This window comes from Lissotriton helveticus, chromosome 6, assembly GCF_964261635.1.
Source record: "Lissotriton helveticus chromosome 6, aLisHel1.1, whole genome shotgun sequence".
NCBI lineage: Eukaryota > Metazoa > Chordata > Amphibia > Caudata > Salamandridae > Lissotriton > Lissotriton helveticus.
In genome coordinates this window covers 1,291,647,154-1,291,666,522 of record NC_136067.1, presented here as the reverse complement: position 1 = coordinate 1,291,666,522, position 19,369 = coordinate 1,291,647,154, and positions in this window count along the sequence as shown.

Below are 19,369 nucleotides of genomic sequence, written 5' to 3'. Positions count from 1 at the left end.
CTGTGGCATTAGTTGCAGTGCTTTCATTTAAGGTTGCATTGGCTTTCTGGAATAAATGGTCGTACTTTTTCTGGAAAGTCAGAGTTCTGCCTGTCTGATAATCTTTAAAGTCTCTTATAAATTTCCGTTGTTTTTAGCAGTAATATCATCCTCAAGTTTCTTTAAACGACTTTCCAACTTGGTCATGAATTCTTGAATTTTCTCTTGTGTAGTCAACGTCGCCAATTCAGTTAGTGTGGCGTCTATTAGTTCCAACAATTTGGCTCTATCCTTAATTGCATATTTAATAAGGATTCTCATCATCGTGGCAGAGCATTCCTTTGAATTGCCGGACCACTCCTCTAACATCTCGGGGTTGGGATTCTCAAATGTGGGGATGGTGTGAATTCTCAAGCCTCTAGGAACTCGTTGAACGTCCACATATTTCTGCAGAGACTCTGCTTCCCACCATTTAGCTACTTCCTTACGACGTAATTTATCCAGTTTATCGAACAATTGCTGAATTTTGACTTCATTGCTCAATAATGTGTTTTCATTCTGTTGTTGCCCATCTGGGTTTACACCCATTACATTCTCTGTGAAAAAAAGGCGGTCAGATACCTCTTTCCTTTTTGCTTCAAAGCGAGCTGCCATTTTCGTGCCTTCTTTATCGTTATTGCGCTGAGCCCAGCAATGAAGTAAAAATTCAGCAATTGTTAGATAAACTGGATAAATTACATCGTAAGGAAGTAGCTAAATGGTGGGAAGCAGAGTCTCTGCAGAAATATGTGGACGTTCAACGAGTTCCTAGAGGCTTGAGAATTCACACCATCCCCACATTTGAGAATCCCGACCCCGCGATGTTAGAGGAGTGGTCCGGCAATTCAAAGGAATGCTCTGCCACGATGATGAGAATCCTTATTAAATATGCAATTAAGGATAGAGCCAAATTGTTGGAACTAATAGACGCCACACTAACTGAATTGGCGACGTTGACTACGCAAGAGAAAATTCAAGAATTCATGACCAAGTTGGAAAGTCGTTTAAAGAAACTTGAGGATGATATTACCGCTAAAAAACAACGGAAATTTATAAGAGACTTTAAAGATTATCAGACAGGCAGAACTCTGACTTTCCAGAAAAAGTACGACCATTTATCCCAGAAAGCCAATGCAACCTTAAATGAAAGCACTGCAACTAATGCCACAGTGGAGGGCGACAGTACTGCCCCTGAAGAGAGAGACGTGTCGGATGGAAATCTATCCGATGCCCCTGGGGGCGTAGGAAATAGATCGACCTATGGGACAGGTAGAGGTCGGATCAACTTTCTAACCCAATTCCAAATGCTGAATAAAGCCAAGCAGAATCAACAAGGAGGGCAAGAAGACCAGGATTTTCGCAGGGGCCGAGGACGAAACTTTCGAGGCAAAGCCGGAGGATTCAGAGGAACCAAAAAGCAAGGAGGAGGAGAAAAAAAAGACGATTCCAGTACACCAGCACCTATGCAGACAAGAGCAAGAAAAGGAACAAAATGACGGTGATTAACCTCTCCAAAGGTGAGTTAACTAACATTGAAATTGATTTATTATCATTAGGACTATCTTTTTGTCCTATGCGCAAGATGGATTATGTGCAAACACGTATTGATACATTTTGTTTCATTCGTAAACTAAAATTAAAAAAATGGTTTCAGTTCCATCCACCCATTCAGGAAACTGAACCAGGAGAGATCGGTGTAAGGACTACGAATGTACCTAATGTGGAAAACTTACAAATTGTATCAGCGGATGAAATGTTTGAACTACATGACAACCCCTTGCCTGAGTCCGATATGTCTGATGTGATAATTGATACACCATGTAAAAGTGGTTTTAAACCCAGATCGACATTTGTACCAGCAGTCCATTGTGAAGCCATAGACGTATTTGAAAAAAGTGTCACTAGAGATTTCAAAAAAATGCGTATTGCACGAAAGGATTAGCGAGGCAACATCTAAATGCAGATCAGCTCAAAGCACTTGACTCCCTTAAAAGTGATGAATCTATAGTGATCCGCAAGTCGGATAAGGGAGGGAATGTTGTGGTTTGGGAGAAAACAGATTATCTGACAGAGGGTTTACGACAATTGGAGGACAAACAGTGTTACTTACTAGCTACGTTGGAAGAGCTAACTACTTCATATGTTAAATATGATGAAATGCTTCTGCACTGGTATGAAAGTGGTATACTGGAAAAAGGAGAATATCATAGTCTCAAATGTAAACACCCTAAGACACCTATTTTATATCTCCTACCCAAACTTCATAAAAATCCATCTTCACCGCCAGGCAGACCAATTGTGTCCTCGATGGGGTCACAATTGGAAATAACATCTAAATATATTGACTTTTTTCTGAGACCTTTTGTTCTGTCACTACCAGCATATCTGAGGGACACCATGCACTTTTTAAATTTGATCAACGACTTAACTTGTGAACCTGACTATTTACTGATCACCTTGGACGTGACCAGTTTATATACATCCATTAAACATGACTCAGGGATTCAAGCCATAAGACACTTTTTGAGAGCTAGGTCAACCAACATGCGACTACATACAGAAATGATGGTTGATATGACATATTATTGTCTCACCAACAATTTTTTCTACTTAAACGACCAACTGTACAGACAGACACAAGGGACGGCGATGGGCACCTGCTTCGCCTCCAGCTTCGCAAATTTATTCATGGGCTGGTGGGAGGAGCAGGTGTCCAATTGCCAAGACAACCAGGGAGAGCAAGTGATTTTTTGGACTCGTTTCATAGATGACATATTTATGATATGGAAGGGTGATGAGGCAAGTGCCAGAAGTTACATCTCAACTTTGAATAATAATATCTGGAACATCAAATTGACATCTCACATTAGTAAAGAAAAAGTAATATTTTTAGATGTGTCTGTGGAGATAAAAGATAACAGATTGGTGACAAAACTCCACAGGAAAGAGACTGCGGGCAACAGCCTCCTCTTTGCATCAAGTGCCCACCCTTACAGTCTCATTCAAAGTATTCCCTACGGGGAATTACTAAGAGCCAAAAGAAACAGCAGTAATTTGGCAGAATTTGAAGTGGAAAAATCGGTGATGGTTGACAGGTTCACAGAAAGAGGGTACACAGAGAAAACAATAAATCAAGCAATTGAAAGAGTAACTAAGGTAAACAGGATTGATTTACTGGTACCCAAACAGAAAGTGGTGGCGGAGAATGAAGATACAGTGAGATTTATCACTACCTACTCGGGGCAAGCGTATGGGATTCGCCAAGTTTTAAAGAAAAATTGGCCAATCTTAACTACTGACACTTTCCTGAGCAGATATGTGAAAGAAACCCCCCAGATTACCTTCAGAAAAGGGAAATCACTGAAGGATGACCTAAGTAAAAATGCAGTGACAGTGAATAAAAGCTCCAAAAATTCCAATTCATGTGGTTTTGAATGTTGTATGAAGTGCAAGGCTTGTAAAGGCAGTAACAACTGCACAAAAATCAAGGTACCCAATAGCTCTAGAATGTTTACAATCAAAGGGCCCTTTGACTGTAACACGGAATTCTGTGTCTATTGTTTAATCTGCCCTTGCGATAAACTGTACATAGGCAGCACAAAACATAGAGCAAAAATCAGGATTCTAGAGCATAAAAGAGCGATTAGGAATAATAACGAACAATACCCAGTTGCTCGGCACTTTAAGGTGTACCATGGTCAAAATGACAATTTGCTCAGATATGTTGTGTTAGATGCAGTCAATCAATCCGTGAGAGGGGGGATAGACTGCGTCAATTAAGAATTCTGGAATCCAGATTTATTATTGATTTTGAAACAATACAGCCCATCGGGATGAACTGCAGTGAAGAACTGGCAGTCCATCTATGATAATAATTCAGTGTGTTGAACTCAGTTAAATTACCTCTGTACATTTCTTTTTTAACTCTTGTATATATTGATGAATACAGTAGGTCCTTTTAAAATCACTCTTATGCACATGTGGTGCTATTTTTATTCTTTTACACAGGAATCCAGGACCCATCGAAAACATCTTGGGACATTTTGAATTGGACATTATCTGTGTTGCCCGCGTCCGAACCCATTGGGTGGACATTGGATTTATTTCATGCCCACTTGGGCGAAATTTGATGAATTAATCATGTTTATCTGCAGGGTGATTATTAGCCCACTTGGGCTAAACCCATGGTGAAATACTGATTGTGATGAGTACGATATTGAAAATAATATGACAAATGTTTAACTATTCCATAATTGTCCACCGCTAAGTTGAAACCACTAGGGTGAATTCCAGCCCACTGGGGCAAAACAAATGTATTAAGGATCTCTTTAATATGTAGGGGCGACATATTAGAAACATGTGTAAATATGAAATACTTTACCATTCCAAAATGTCTACCAGTATTGCGAAACAATGTAAGCAAATTGAGTCCTGTTTCTATGTTAACCACTTAGGTACGTAAATAGCACCAAGCACATATCGAATGTATCGTGACCAAGCCTTAGTGGCGAAACGCGTCGGTAGGCAGCTACTTGATTTTGTGCCTTAAATAAACACCATTTGAGCATCCAGAAGCAGCCTGTGGTTTTCTTCGTGAAAGGGAGAAATGTGGATCGTGATTTCAGGGTCACCGGCACCCACACAGGCTCGCCGCAAGTTTGAAACCAGGAACAGCCGGAAATGTGGTTCATATATATTACCTACTGGCGGTCGCCAGTAGGTATATATAGTTAGGATTTTTTCTCTATGGGATTTTTGAAAATTCTATGTCTAATAACTTTGGCGTTTGTGGACGGAATTGGCTGAAATTTTCAGGAAAATGGCACATTTTGTTTCTGAGCAGCCCTTGAAAATTTGGGGGGGGTTCGTCAAGGGGGGGCCGAGAAAAAAGGGGGGTCCCAAAACGTGTTTTTAACATTGAGTTTTCCATAGGGCGGTTGGCCTCACTTTTAGCCCGAACGGCTGAATGGATTTGCACGAAACTTGGCAAAATTGTAGGGACTGGTAGCCCGATGTGCCTTTTGTAGGTCTCAATATATGTGCTCCAGTGGATTTTGAGAAATTAACGTTTAAAAAAAGATATATATCTGTAACAGCGGACCTGGCAGCGTCCCAGGACGCGTACTTTACGCGCAACGGAGCTTTGTGAAGCGAAGCTGATTGGTTCTCCGGCGTCTGTCAACATTCCAAAAAGTCCGTAGCGGCCGCCATCTTGTCTCTCGGTAGGATCGAGAGACAAGAGGAGGTCAAAACAAAGGGGGAAATAACTATAAGGGGGCATAGTAGATCCTCGCTGACCCCCTAGGTTTGATGTGGAGGTTTTAAAAGGGCCCCGCGGGGCAAAAAAAAAAAATAATAATAATAATCGAACGGCTGAATGGATTTGCACGAAACTTGGCAAAATATTAGGGACTGGTAGCCCGATGTGCCTTTGCTAGGTCTCAATATATGTGCTCCAGTGGATTTTGAGAAATTAACGTTCAAAAAAAGATATATATCTGTAACAGCGCTCCGCTTCGCGTAACGGAGGTTTGCGAAGCTGATTGGTCATTCTGTCACTGGGCTATAGTTGGGCTACATCTGGCTGATATTTGGGCTACATTTGTTTTTTTGTGTGTCTGGCGGCCATCTTTGGGCTACATTGGGCTACATTGGGCTTCATTGGGCTACATTGGGCTACATTTGGGCTCCAACATATATATAGGCCAATGTAGCCCAATATATATTTTTCAAAGTTAATTTTCGTAAAAACCACTGGAGCATATATCTTGAGACATAGCAAAGGCACATCGGGCTACCAGTCCCTACAATTTTGCCAAGTTTCGTGGAAATCCATTCAGCCGTTCGAGCTAAAAGTGAGTCCAACCGCCCTATGGAAATGAAGGAAATGAATGGGTAATTTGTAATTAGCAAATAGCTAATCGCAAACTAGGAATGGTAAAGAATCGCTATTTATTCCTTAAAGTTCGCTATTTAGGAAATGCAAAAAACTTTGATGATACATATGGCGGTTCATCTCTAACAAGATAAGAAGCATAGGGATACATTTATGATGACTGGCGCATCACCAGGGATGTGTTAGTCATTCTGTGCCGCTGTTCCGTCACCTATGGTGTGCTGCATTTACAATGCGGCGCATCATGGGGCAAAAACAGCACAGATGCGTGATGTATCTGTGCCGTAAAGGTGGCGCATTGCTGGAGTTGTATCGCAAGTGTGATGAAGCTCCAGCAAGGGTCAGGGGTGCCCCTGTCGCAGGGTTTCTGTTCTCACACAGAACTGTGGACAGAGGATTGGAACCTCGGCGAATTAGGGTGTCCCAAAACTCACGTTAGTAATCAAAAACTCCTTAGCAAGCTAGGTACAGTGTCACATTGGATATAACAAACTCTCAATGTTTAGACAATCCAGAATATGAACTTATAGTACCTCAGGATACGTGGAACTCATGAACAGTCGGTCGTTATATATTTCTTAGAAACCAGAACATGGAGTTAAGAAGAACACATGTGTATTTGAAATGTTTATTTACTAATGCCGTCTTCTCAGGCGTAGTATCTTAGATAATACAAGTACACATATTATCAGTAGCAAAATTACCAGCATAGTTACTAGTACATAAAAAGCGAATGGTGATAGTATGTTAACATGCTGTAAATGAATAAGAGTTAGCAACACTTATAAGCAGCCGCGGGCCGTGGAGGGAGTTACGGTGAGGCAGGGAGGCGGGGAGGGGGAGAAGCAGGGTGGAGAATACAAGTACACATATTATCAGTAGCAAAATTACCAGCATAGTTACTAGTACATAAAAAGCGAATGGTGACAGTATGTTAACATGCTGTAAATGAATAAGAGTTAGCAACACTTATAAGCAGCCGCGGGCCGTGGAGGGAGTTACGGTGGGGCAGGGAGGCGGGGAGGGGGAGGGGCAAGGTAGAGAGGGCTCCACCCTGCTTCTCCCCCTCCCCGCCTCCCTGCCTCACCGTAACTCCCTCCACGGCCCGCGGCTGCTTATATCTCACCCTCCCTAATACACATATTATATTATTTGCTAAGAAGGTCTCTTTGTGTTGGTTTAGGGCGTGCCCATACTTTAGTGTCTTAGATTTGAAGGAATCACATCAGCATACACCAGCTCTCTCTTCATGTGAACCGCATCAACTGTTGTGTATGTGTGTTCGGCAAAGCAATATAAAACCCGCCTCATGCCCAGAATTGGCAGAAGTTGCACTTATGTTATGAGTATGAAGTCGTGGAGATCAGACCTCATAACAATTCTGTATCGTGTTGTTCTTGAAACTTTAGCACTCGCTGTACAGATATAGTTTAACAAGCAAAGCAGATAGTAGAGCAATAACATATTATTCTCATGTAAACCACGATGAACTACTAGGTGGAAAGCTAAAGCAACAACTAAGTGTCGTGTGCAGAAGTTGCAAAAAAGGAAAAATGGCGTTTAAACCGGTAATGAGCCCATGCTAACTTAACACGGTGTAAAGATATCCAGGACCTAGATGACACCTCCCCATGATCCGGAAACGAACTGAATAAGATAATAGAAGTGCCATCTCATGAGAGCAGATTGCAAGTTTATATGTGGACGGTCCGCAAGGTAAAGCATTAAAAACTAGGAAAATGTAATGCTAAAGAAAAATAAAACAGCCAAGTACTTTATCGAGTCTTAAGCCAATAGGCAAGGTAAATAATAAAAACTTGACAAATAAGTCAATGAATTGTCAATGAAATGCTAGTACTCAGCATATCAAACATGAAAAAGGTCTATGACATAACTGTGTAGGCAAAATAAGCTGCAACAGCCTCCAATAGGAAGTCACCGTCTTCATCCGAAAACAGTTCAGCCATCCAATTTAAAAGCGGAAAAGAACATACGTGCTCTCCCAGCACCGGATCCTCTATCACCATCAGAGGACAGCTCGGTGGGTTTTCAAGAAAGCTCTGTTCCAAGAAAGACTGTGCTGCCGCCAGTAAATTCCAGGGACCAAGTAGTCCATGCATCAATGCCACAGCCATAATCCTTTCGCCAGGACAAACCAACTCGTGAGTAATGATAGGAGTCATCAGCTGATTAAAGTCGACGTCAGGAGAAACCGGTCCGCAGAGACACAAATCAATGGCCCAATCGAAATCACAGGTCAGGCAGTGAAATACAGGCTGGACACAGGTGAAGTAGGAGAATCGAAAAGATAATCCATATGCCGTGCTTAATATCGCCAACGGCATTGTGCCATAATATTCTATCATGCGATTGCGGAACAGTGTCAGCAGCTGCAGGGTGGGAGGTTGCATAGGAGGGACATCCATATTTAAAAATGTAAAAAAGCACAAGAGCGTCCGCTGGTAATGCAAGTAAAAATGCCAATCCACGAACCAGAGTGGAGAATATAGAATGAAAGGAAGCAGGGATGACTCCAAAGATTTTCTCAAATGAAGTCACGAGACCACTGGTAACAACTTTAAAAAAGTGCGCCAGGGTCTTTGTGGAGGATGCGTTAAAGATAGTCGGAACCATCTTGCTGAAATTGAAAGGCAAATCTGAATTGAAAAGGGTCTGCACCTCTGTACGGGTGTTCGCTATGTGAAGCACGAAAGTTTCACGGGCCGAACTCAAGGCCACCTCTCTCTGAGACAAAAGAGCTCTTATTCTTGCCATGCCGTTGAAATCTGTCCCAAGGTTGGTATTTGTGGCCAGATTGAAAACTCCCTATGTTCATGTGTGGGAGGAAATAGAACATTTCTGCAGCAAATAACCCGTTCACTTACTGTTACGATAAAAGGAATACTTTTAATTAACTCAGAACAATCTTCATTATTGAGCATCAAATAACTACCATTTTCCAACAACTTGAACGTGGGGATGATAGCAGGAACTGGCGTGCCTTGCAACACGCAAGCCATATTTGGTCGGTGTTTGTTGCATGAACCGTGTAACTGTATGTGCCTACACATTAGTGAATGATCTGGCGTCTCAGTGCATTCCTCTCCATTCAGATAAACTTCTTGATCATCTTTGAAACATCTGTATGTGTATGGAAGCGACCAGACCTCATGAAGAAAAGCACTACCTAAAGGTTCATAACGACCTATTGGTATATATTTCATACAATTTGAAAACTTATATAAAGCAAAAGGCAGCGTTATTAAACCGTGGATAAGGCACGTTGCCAAAAAACCCGCAATCCTCTGCTGATGATGTCACTGAGCATGTCATGAATGATGTAATATGTGACATCATCAGCAGTGGATTACGGGTAATAGTATCTCTAGTTTACTCCCCTATAGCTGTCTTTCTTTTAACATAAGTGTCTGTTTCCTTCCCTTATACTTACTGTTTTTGGTTCGCTTCTGGTTCGCGTACCGGCGAGCGAACTGGGAAGCGAACTAAGAGAAATAGAGGTTGGCACAGTTCCAAATATTGTACCAATTTTTTAATAACGGGGAGGTAGTTCTGAAAAGAACTTTTTTTTTTATTGTTTTTGTTGTTTTATATTTTTTTATTATTTTTCGGAACATTTTTTTACTTTTTTTGAATTTTTCTGAACAGTTTTATATTTTTTTGGGTTTTTCTTGGAGGGGGCAATGAAAACGATTCATTGTAAAGGGCTCAACAGGAGCAACAAAACAAAAAAAGAAGTATTTATTATTTTGGGCGTTTCGTACAAACTTGCATATGATAGTCAATAGCTCTGTTGATCAGAGTGATGCTTTTTTCTCCGTAGGAAATGAATCCATCGCAAAATACGCAGATGTGTTTTACTTCACCAAATTTCATTTGTATATTTGGCACCATCTCCCTGCCCTCTGGTCCCGTTACTTCCGGTACAACAGATCTTCTGGCCATAATAGGGAGATTATCTAGGTCGTTCCGAAACTGTGCAGCACTGTAGTTGTTAGGATGCCACCTAGTCATATGGCGATGCATTGTGTAGTTTCCGAAACTGTATTTTTTCTCGGTTCCTCTGGACAGTCTATCTTGACATATAAGGCAAGTTACGTATCTTGCATTTACTTTTTTCTGACCTTTGGGAATTTAAAAAAATTGCCAAATGAAGTTTTCTTTCCGGTGAGACGTCCTGGGCTGCTCAGGCAAAAACTGCCTCTCTTCGTGCTCGTCGTCCTGTTCCTCTTCTTCTTCTTCTTGTTGAATTATAACTTGAGCAGGTGGTCCACTCTTCCTTGGATGTGGTGGAGGTGGTGGGGAAGCACCAGCTGAAGCTACTAAAGAAGCCATTGCTCAGTGATCACAAAGGGTCTTTCTCTCACAATGATGAAAGTCAGAGTGAGGAAAGAAGGAGGGATTTTCATCATTTGGGAAAAACAAGAGTTCTCAACCAATGAAAAGTGTTCATTTTAGATTATATGACCTAGTCTTACATCATTAGGAAACCAAAAGTGAAATGAACCAATGAAAAGTGGTATTACCAAGTCACATGACTTGCTGTGTTTACGTTAAGCGCTTTGCAGGGCCTCCCGGTTTGCTTCCAGAAACCTGCGCTTTGCGACTCGCTTCGCGTACCAGTTCGCTAACGTAGCACGTCATATGACGTATCACGCGACAACGTGAAACGTCATGCGGACGGGAGGCGTCACGATGTTGTTTTCTAACGCGGCACTTGCGGTAAAGAAACGTTTACCGGCTCGCGGTCTATTTCGCGGCATCAAGGTCAGCTAACGGGAAGCTTCCCGATTCGCGAAGCGGGAACGAAGAAAAAAAAATATTTAAAAAAAAAATTATTCATAAACATATAAAATATATTTTTGGATTTAAAGAAGAATACATTTTACAGCTACAGATATTAGCTGTTAAAAAACCAATGAAATTCACAGAAAAAACCATAGGTTATAGACCATATATAGTTAGGAATTAGCATTTACAAAACCTTAAAAATTCACTGAAAAAACCATAGGTTATAGACCATATATAGTTAGGAATTAGCATTTAGAAAACCTTATTTTACTCACACAAAACCATTGAAATTCCATATATAGTTAGTTGCACTAACTATATATCGCGCACCCGCAATCCACTGCTGATGATGTCACATATTACATCATTCATGACATGGTCAGTGACATCACTGATGACATCACTGATGACATCTCAAATGACATCACTGATGACATCACTGATGACATCTCATTTGACATCAATGACCACATCACTGATGATATCATTCATGTGACAATACAATGCATCTCCTCACATTTTAATATAACCTCTGTTTCACCCAGTGTTAAAAAGAGAGTATAATTTTTGAAACCATTGACACACCAATACTAGTTACTACATACGCACTCACTGATTGCTACGTCTACACACACCTTCACTCATTCACCCATACAATCATTCATACATACAATCACTCATCTTTACAACACTATCATATGCACTCATACACCTATACAGACACTCACAGTCTGCCACTCATCCATGGAGTTACTCACACACCTAGTCAGTCCTGTAAAGAATCAATGACACTTCCATTTTCTTGTCTATACAGTTAAACATAGAGCACCTTACATTTTCAAACATATACTAACACATACTTACCTTCTTATACAATCATTGATACAAGTACAGATTGATCTGCACAGAGTCACACACCTCCCAGCTAGCCACACACAGACTCAGTCTCCCATACAAATACTTGGGCAATCAATCAATAACCCATATAGTTACTCATATAGCTACTGATCAACACATGCAGCAGTTTACAGAACAACAGACATAATGATGCACAAATTAAGACAGTTTAGTCACTAACCCATGCAGTCAGTGAGACACATTTAATCACTCACTCATACAGTCAGTCATGCACCTACTAAATCCTTCGTCCAGACACTTACACATCCACTCATTCTTCAATATGTAAGACATATTTAAACTTTATAGAAACAAAAAATCACTGGATGTTGTTATCAGTGATGTCATCAGTGATGTCATTTGAGATGTCATCAGTGATGTCATCAGTGATGTCACTGACCATGTCATGAATGATGTAATATGTGACATCATCAGCAGTGGATTGCGGGTGCGCGATATATAGTTAGTGCAACTAACTATATATGGAATTTCAATGGTTTTGTGTGAGTAAAATAAGGTTTTCTAAATGCTAATTCCTAACTATATATGGTCTATAACCTATGGTTTTTTCAGTGAATTTTCAAGGTTTTGTAAATGCTAATTCCTAACTATATATGGTCTATAACCTATGGTTTTTTCTGTGAATATATATATATATATATATTTTTTTTTTATTTTTTTTTTTTTATTTATAATATTCAATATTTATTACAACTATATTTTTTACATCGCTTTTTTTTCTTGATACTTTTGTACTTACCTGTTTAAGTATAGGGAGTCTATATTTTTGCATTCTATATTTGTACATCAATATTTTTTACTGCTATATTTTTAACTTCGATATTTTGTCAGTAAACGGGCACAGCTGAAGGAAAGTGAATCCCATAATTATGGGGCCAGATATTTAAAGAAGTGGCCTCCTTGTCTAATACGATTGAACCTTGGTTCCCATGCTAATCTCTGATTGGAGGAGTGCAATATGGGAAGCAGAGATGCCATGACTACTGCTCTCGAAGTTTTTAGATAAATCTCCACAACACCAAGCAGCGATCTCAGCCTGTGGCCCCGCCTAAAAGGAGCCCACCTAGGATGCTCAATCAGAGAAAAACTCACAGATGGATTACTCTTGCTGATGTTCCAAAGAGCGTTCCTCAGTGAGGAGGCATGGCAATTAGCACTGACAACAGACACCTAAAGCGGTTTGCATTTATTTATATAGCGTTTACCACCCCATACGTCGCCAGAAGATAGTAAAGAAAATATAAAAAGGAAATACTGTATACATATTGCTTTTTTTCTCAAAAGGGCCGCTTGTAGGACACGGAGCTCTCCAATTACAAATCCTTTAAAACATGATTCATGAGGAAATCATTCTGCATTCTCATTATTTATGTTAATAGTTGCAGCAGTTTAAGCAACAGCTATTATTTATTTTAAACTAGCTTACCCGTCGTGCGTTGCTGCGATCTCCGAAGAAAGGAAATTCAAGGAAACTCGTTATGATAACATTCAATTTACATTGTGTCATTTTTATTGAAACTTATTCATTTTAATTTGGAAAACATTTCAAAGTGTCGTTTTAATTCTATTTATTTATACAAGTGCTTGTGGATACACAAATTTTTGTTTTTTCGTCTTGTGCGTACATCAGTATTCGAAAGATTATGAGGGCCCTGGGGGTCCGTTATTTAAAAAAGAATTATGCCAGAAACCTTCGCGGGAGTGTACTCAACAGCTTCCCAAAGTTCACTGCCGATCGGATGAATGCTGTTTTAATTCTATTTATTTATTCAAGTGCTTGTGGATACACAAATTTTTGTTTTTCCGTCTTGTGCGTACATCAGTATTCGAAAGATTATGAGGGCCCTGGGGGGCCGATATTTACAAAAATGTTATGCCAGAAACCTTCGCGGGAGTGTACTCAACAACTTCCCAAAGTTTCATGGCGATCGGAAGAATGGTGTAGTAATGCATAAAGGAAAAACAGACAGACAGACAGACATACATTTGTTTTTATATATATATAGATATGTTACAATTGTATATAATGTGGATCAGGAATCAATGGGTACCAGAAAGCTGTACTAGTAAAATGCTGGCAATAGGCTTCAAATCAAGACAAGGAACAAGGAAACACGTGACTGATGGACAGATACCGGTCCTGCAGAATTATAATGGTAGCCATAGCAGACTGAAGTTGAGTTATTGTACACACAATAGTGAGATGTATAGGGCAGCTCGAATGGATTCCCTCTAGTGGTGAAAGGGAAATTATAGAGAAGTGCTAAAGTAGTAATGAAAATATAATGTCGTGTTTCGGGTTGAATTAGTAAGGTAGCCTCCCAGTAATGAGGTCACTGGATAATCTTTGAAGGATGTGGTAGCTGGGAAGGTCTATTACAGTGGGGGCTGGTATCAGGGCAGAGTGGCAGCATGTGAGGGATGAAAAACAATAAAAAAATAAAACCACTTACCTGCCTCTCGGCGCATCACCGACTTGGTGCTCTCCTGTTGCACTGCACAGGCTCACGGACTCCTCTGAGGCCAAATGCATGAGAGCAGCATCAGGATAGGCCAGAGCGTCTTCGATTTGCGCTTAGCTGTCTCCAACCCGGCAACGCAGCTTGGGTTCGAGACAGCTCAGTGCACATCTGTGTTTGGCTGTCCTCAGACAAACCAACATGCGCACTGACAGCAATGCAGCCCACAACTCCTCCTCCAGCCTGTCACTGTCTGCCCCGCCCCACGACTTGTTTGTGTTAAAAATAAAACAATAATAAACCTGTGTTATTATTGTTTTATTTTTCGGATTTTGCTGCTGCTGGCAGGGGACGATGACGCGCCTCTGCCATAGCGGAGAAGCCGCTGCTAGCGTTTTTGGAATGTAGAAGTATGGGAAAAACATTTAGGGGCAGATTTACAAGCCCCTTGCACCTCTTTTACGCCGCTGTTGCGTCACTTTTGTGACACAGCGGTGGCGCAAAAGATGCGCCATGGTGCGGGGTATTTACAACGTGACGCATCTGAGAGATGTGTCACGTTGTGAAGCCCTGCGCCACATGAAACCTGCGTCAGGTTTCATGTGGGCGTTTCCACGAAGGGGGGGGGGGCATTCCGTCGCAGGAACGCCCCTGGAAAGTGACTCAGTGAAATCTACAAGATTTCACTGAGTCACTTTACTAACGCTGATGCGTCAAAACCCTGCGCCTGCTTGAAGCAGGCGTAAGGCTTGACGCACCACGTTAACAGATAGGGAAAGTTGGAAAAGTGCTGGAGTTGTGTGCCGCATGCAACACAACTTCAGCACTCGCCAACTTCACTCCCTAGATGCGACACGCATCTGTTTATTCCTGCGCCATGGTGCGCCGCATTGTAAATGCGGCGCATCAATGGGTGGCGCAAGGATAAACTTGCCTGCCGTATCTTTCCTGGCGCGTCTCTGCTGATTTGCAGAGATGTGTCAGGCAACATAAATCTGCCCCTTAGTGCAAGAGCAAGTAGACATCCAACAGAAAAATGGAAGTTGGCAAAAGTTTGAAAATGGAAATAAGAGATAAAGAAGGCTAAATGTACGCTTACGTAGGCTGTATCAGAAATTGTAGGCCCGGTTCACAAAACATTTTAAAAGAGTAGGTGTGTTTTACTCCAGATTTAGATGTGAGTTCACACAAGGCTTCTTGAATAATGCTGAAAGAGTGGCCAAATCTTGAGATAGGGTTGAAAAACGTAAGGTCAAGAAACGGCATATTACACAGCGTAATGTACCACAATTTCTGGGAGTATTATTTTGCTATTTTGTAATTCTAACGCACATTAATACTGTCAGGGACAAGTTTTCACCTCATTGGGACTCGTTTAACACCTAGATATGACAATAGCATTAATACAGAGCTTCAGTTAAATCACAGGGAATAGCCCAATTACTGTTTGGTGGTCATTGTCAAATGACGCTTCCAAATCAAATAAGGCCCAAAAGGCAATTTGTTGCTCTAAAATCAGAATACTTCACTCTCATTAAAATAAAGGTTTGTTTAATGTACCAATCAATTGCCTAAAACTATCTTGAGAATTGATCCAGCGCTCTCACCAAAATTTTTCATAAAAGACTCTATCTACTAGGCCGGGTCACCCCCCTGCCTCCCACGCCTGTCGCTGCCACTGCCTGCCTACTGCTTCTGCTGACGACCCAGCCGCCGCTGGGCCGCCCGGATCTCCCCCTGCCTCCCACGCTCGCCGCTTGACCCAGGGACAGACCCGCCGCCGCCGGACGCCCAGAGGTTCCCGACGCTGCCCCCCTGCAGCCCCGCCCACCACCAGCCCATTGGCCGCCCCGCTCCCGCCACCCAGCTGACCCGCCCACCCGGCTCCTTACATAAGGGGTCCTGCGGGGTCAGCCAGGGAGTGACCACTGCGCCTTTCACTAGGCCGGGTCACCCCCCTGCCTCCCACGCCTGCCGCTGCCACTGCCTGCCTACTGCTTCTGCTGACGACCCAGCCACCGCTGGGCCGCCCGGATCTCCCCCTGCCTCCCACGCTCGCCGCTTGACCCAGGGACAGACCCGCCGCCGCCGGACGCCCAGAGGTTCCCGCCGCTGCCCCCCTGCGGCCCCGCCCACCACCAGCCCATTGGCCGCCCCGCTCCCGCCACCCAGCTGACCCGCCCACCCGGCTCCTTACTTATGACGCCCCCAGAGCGACCGCGCAGAGGACGCGCGCAGCGGGAGCACCGAATGAGCGCCGAAGGTGCGCCAAAGGTAAGCCCGTCTGCGCCCGTCCGCGCCTGGCCCGCGCCCAGCGCCAGGACCCCTGGCCCCCACCGCCGGAAGCCGACCCGACGGACCTACGACGCCACCGAACTCAACGCACTCAACACCGGCCGAACCCCGGGCTGCTACCGAGCCACACCGAGACGCACCCACGGACCCTTCAGCTGCCATTCCTGCAAGTTCACCTGCAACCGGACCCACACCACACCAGCACCCACCAAGCCGACCACCAGCAACACCCACCTGAAGTGCATCCTGCTCAACACCCGCTCCGTTCACAGACACGCCGTCGAGCTCTGGAACCTGCTCGACACCACAGACCCAGACGTCGCCTTCCTCACGGAAACCTGGATGAACGTCTCCTCAGCGCCCGACATCGCCATCGCCATCCCAGAGGGCTATAAGATCATCCGGAGGGACCGCGTCAACCAGACAGGAGGAGGCATCGCCATCATCCACAGGAACACCATCCGCATCACGACCAACACCGACGACACCCTCGCACCCACCGAACACCTGCACTTCCAGATCCACGTCAACCCCAAGACCACCCTCAGAGGCACCCTCATCTACAGACCCCCGGGACCACGCACACAATTCAGCGAAGACATCGCCGACTTCATCAGCCCGCACGCCCTCCTCTCCGCTGACTACATCCTCCTCGGGGACCTCAACTTCCACCTGGAGAACAACAACGACCGCAACACCACCACCCTGCTGGACAACCTCGCCAACCTCGGACTCAAGCAGCTGGTCAACACCCCCACCCACTACGCCGGACACACACTCGACCCGGTCTTCTCTTCCAGCAAGGACATCACCTTCAGCCACGCCACGGGACTCCACTGGACGGACCACAGCTGCGTACACTTCAGCTTCAGAAGGACCACGCGCCACCATCACCAGCAACAGGCTCCCCGCAGAAGCTGGAACAAGATCTCTGCAGACCAGCTCGCTACTTCCCTGAGCAAGAACCCTCCCACCAGCACAACGAACCCCAGCCAAGCGGCCACCAACCTCACGAAATGGATCAGCGACTGCGCAGACGACCTCGCCCCGCTGAAGACCCCGCCGAACAGACCCGGCAGCAAGAAAGCCCCATGGTTTAACGACGAACTCAAGAGCTCCAAGAAGAACTGCAGAGCACTCGAGAAAACCTGGCGCAAAGACCCAACACCGGACAACATGACTGCCCTCAAGCTCGCCACCCGAAAACACCACCAGCTGATCCACGCCACCAAGAAAACCGCATTCAAGGAACGACTGGACAACAACGCACACAACAGCAATGAACTCTTCAACATCGTGAAAGAGCTCTCCAACCCCAACGCCGGAAACAACGACATCACCCCTTCGCAGGACCTCTGCAACTCCCTCGCCTCCTACTTCCACAACAAGATCGCGGACATACACAACAGCTTCAGCACTCAACCAACGCACGCCACGTCCGAACCACCGCCCCCCACCACCACCCTACGCGCCTGGACCCCGATCAGCACCGAAGACACCATCCGCACGATGAACTCCATCCACTCCGGATCTCCGACAGACCCCTGCCCTCACCACGTCTTCAACAAGGCCGACGCTGTCATCGCACCTCACCTGCGGGACATCATCAACACCTCCTTCGACACCGCTACCTTCCCGGAGAGCTGGAAGCACGCCGAACTCAGCGCTCTACTAAAGAAGCCATCAGCCGACCCCACCGACCTCAAGAATCTCGCTGCTCCCGTTTCCTGCAAAAGTCATCGAGAAGACCGTCAACAAGCAACTGGCCGCCTTCCTCGAGACGAACGGTTCCCTCGACCTCTCGCAGTCTGGCTTCCGGGCCAACCACAGCACCGAGACCGCCCTGATCGCAGCTGCCGATGACATCCGAGCCCTGCTCGACAACGGAGAAACAGCGGCCCTCATCCTCCTGGACCTCTCCGCGGCCTTCGACACTGTCTGCCACCGTACCCTAGTACAGCGCCTCAGCAACGTCGGAATCCAGGAGAAGGCACTGGAGTGGATCACCTCCTTCCTCACCGGAAGGACACAGAGAGTCCGCCTCCCCCCGTTCAGATCGGAAGCCACCGAAGTCATCTGCGGCGTTCCTCAAGGCTCCTCGCTCAGCCCAACACTGTTCAACGTCTACATGAGCCCCCTCGCAACCATCGCACGCCAGCACAACCTGAACATCATCTCCTACGCCGACGACACCCAGCTGATCCTCTCCCTCACCAACGACCCCGCCACCGCCAGAGCCAACGTGCACGAAGGGATGACAGACGTAGCCAAATGGATGTCGAACAGCCGCCTGAAACTGAACTCAGACAAGACGGAAGTCCTCATCCTGGGATCCTCACCCTCCGCCTGGGACGACTCCTGGTGGCCCCCCGCCCTGGGCAGCGCACCCAAACCAACAGACCACGCACGCAACCTGGGCTTCATCCTGGACTCCTCCCTCTCCATGACCAGACAAGTCAACACCGTCTCCTCGTCATGCTTCAACATCCTGCGCATGCTACGTAAGATCTTCCGATGGATCCCCACCGAGACCAGGAAGACGGTCACCCAGGCCCTCGTCACCAGCCGTCTGGACTACGGCAACTCCCTCTACGCTGGAACCACCGCCAAACTCCAGAAGAGACTCCAGCGGATCCAGAACACCTCAGCACGACTCATCCTGGACATCCCCCGCCGCAGCCACATCTCCGGACACCTTAGAGACCTGCACTGGCTCCCGGTCAACAAGAGAATCACCTTCCGGCTCCTCACCCACGCACACAAAGCCCTACATAACCAAGGACCAGGTTACCTCAACAGCCGCCTCAACTTCTACGCTCCCAAACGCCAGCTTCGATCGACCAGCCACGCCCTCGCCGCCGTCCCCCGCATCCGAAGAGCCACCACAGGAGGAAGGTCCTTCTCCTACCTGGCTGCCAAGACTTGGAACTCCCTTCCGACCCACCTCCGCCTGACCCAGGACCACCTCGCCTTC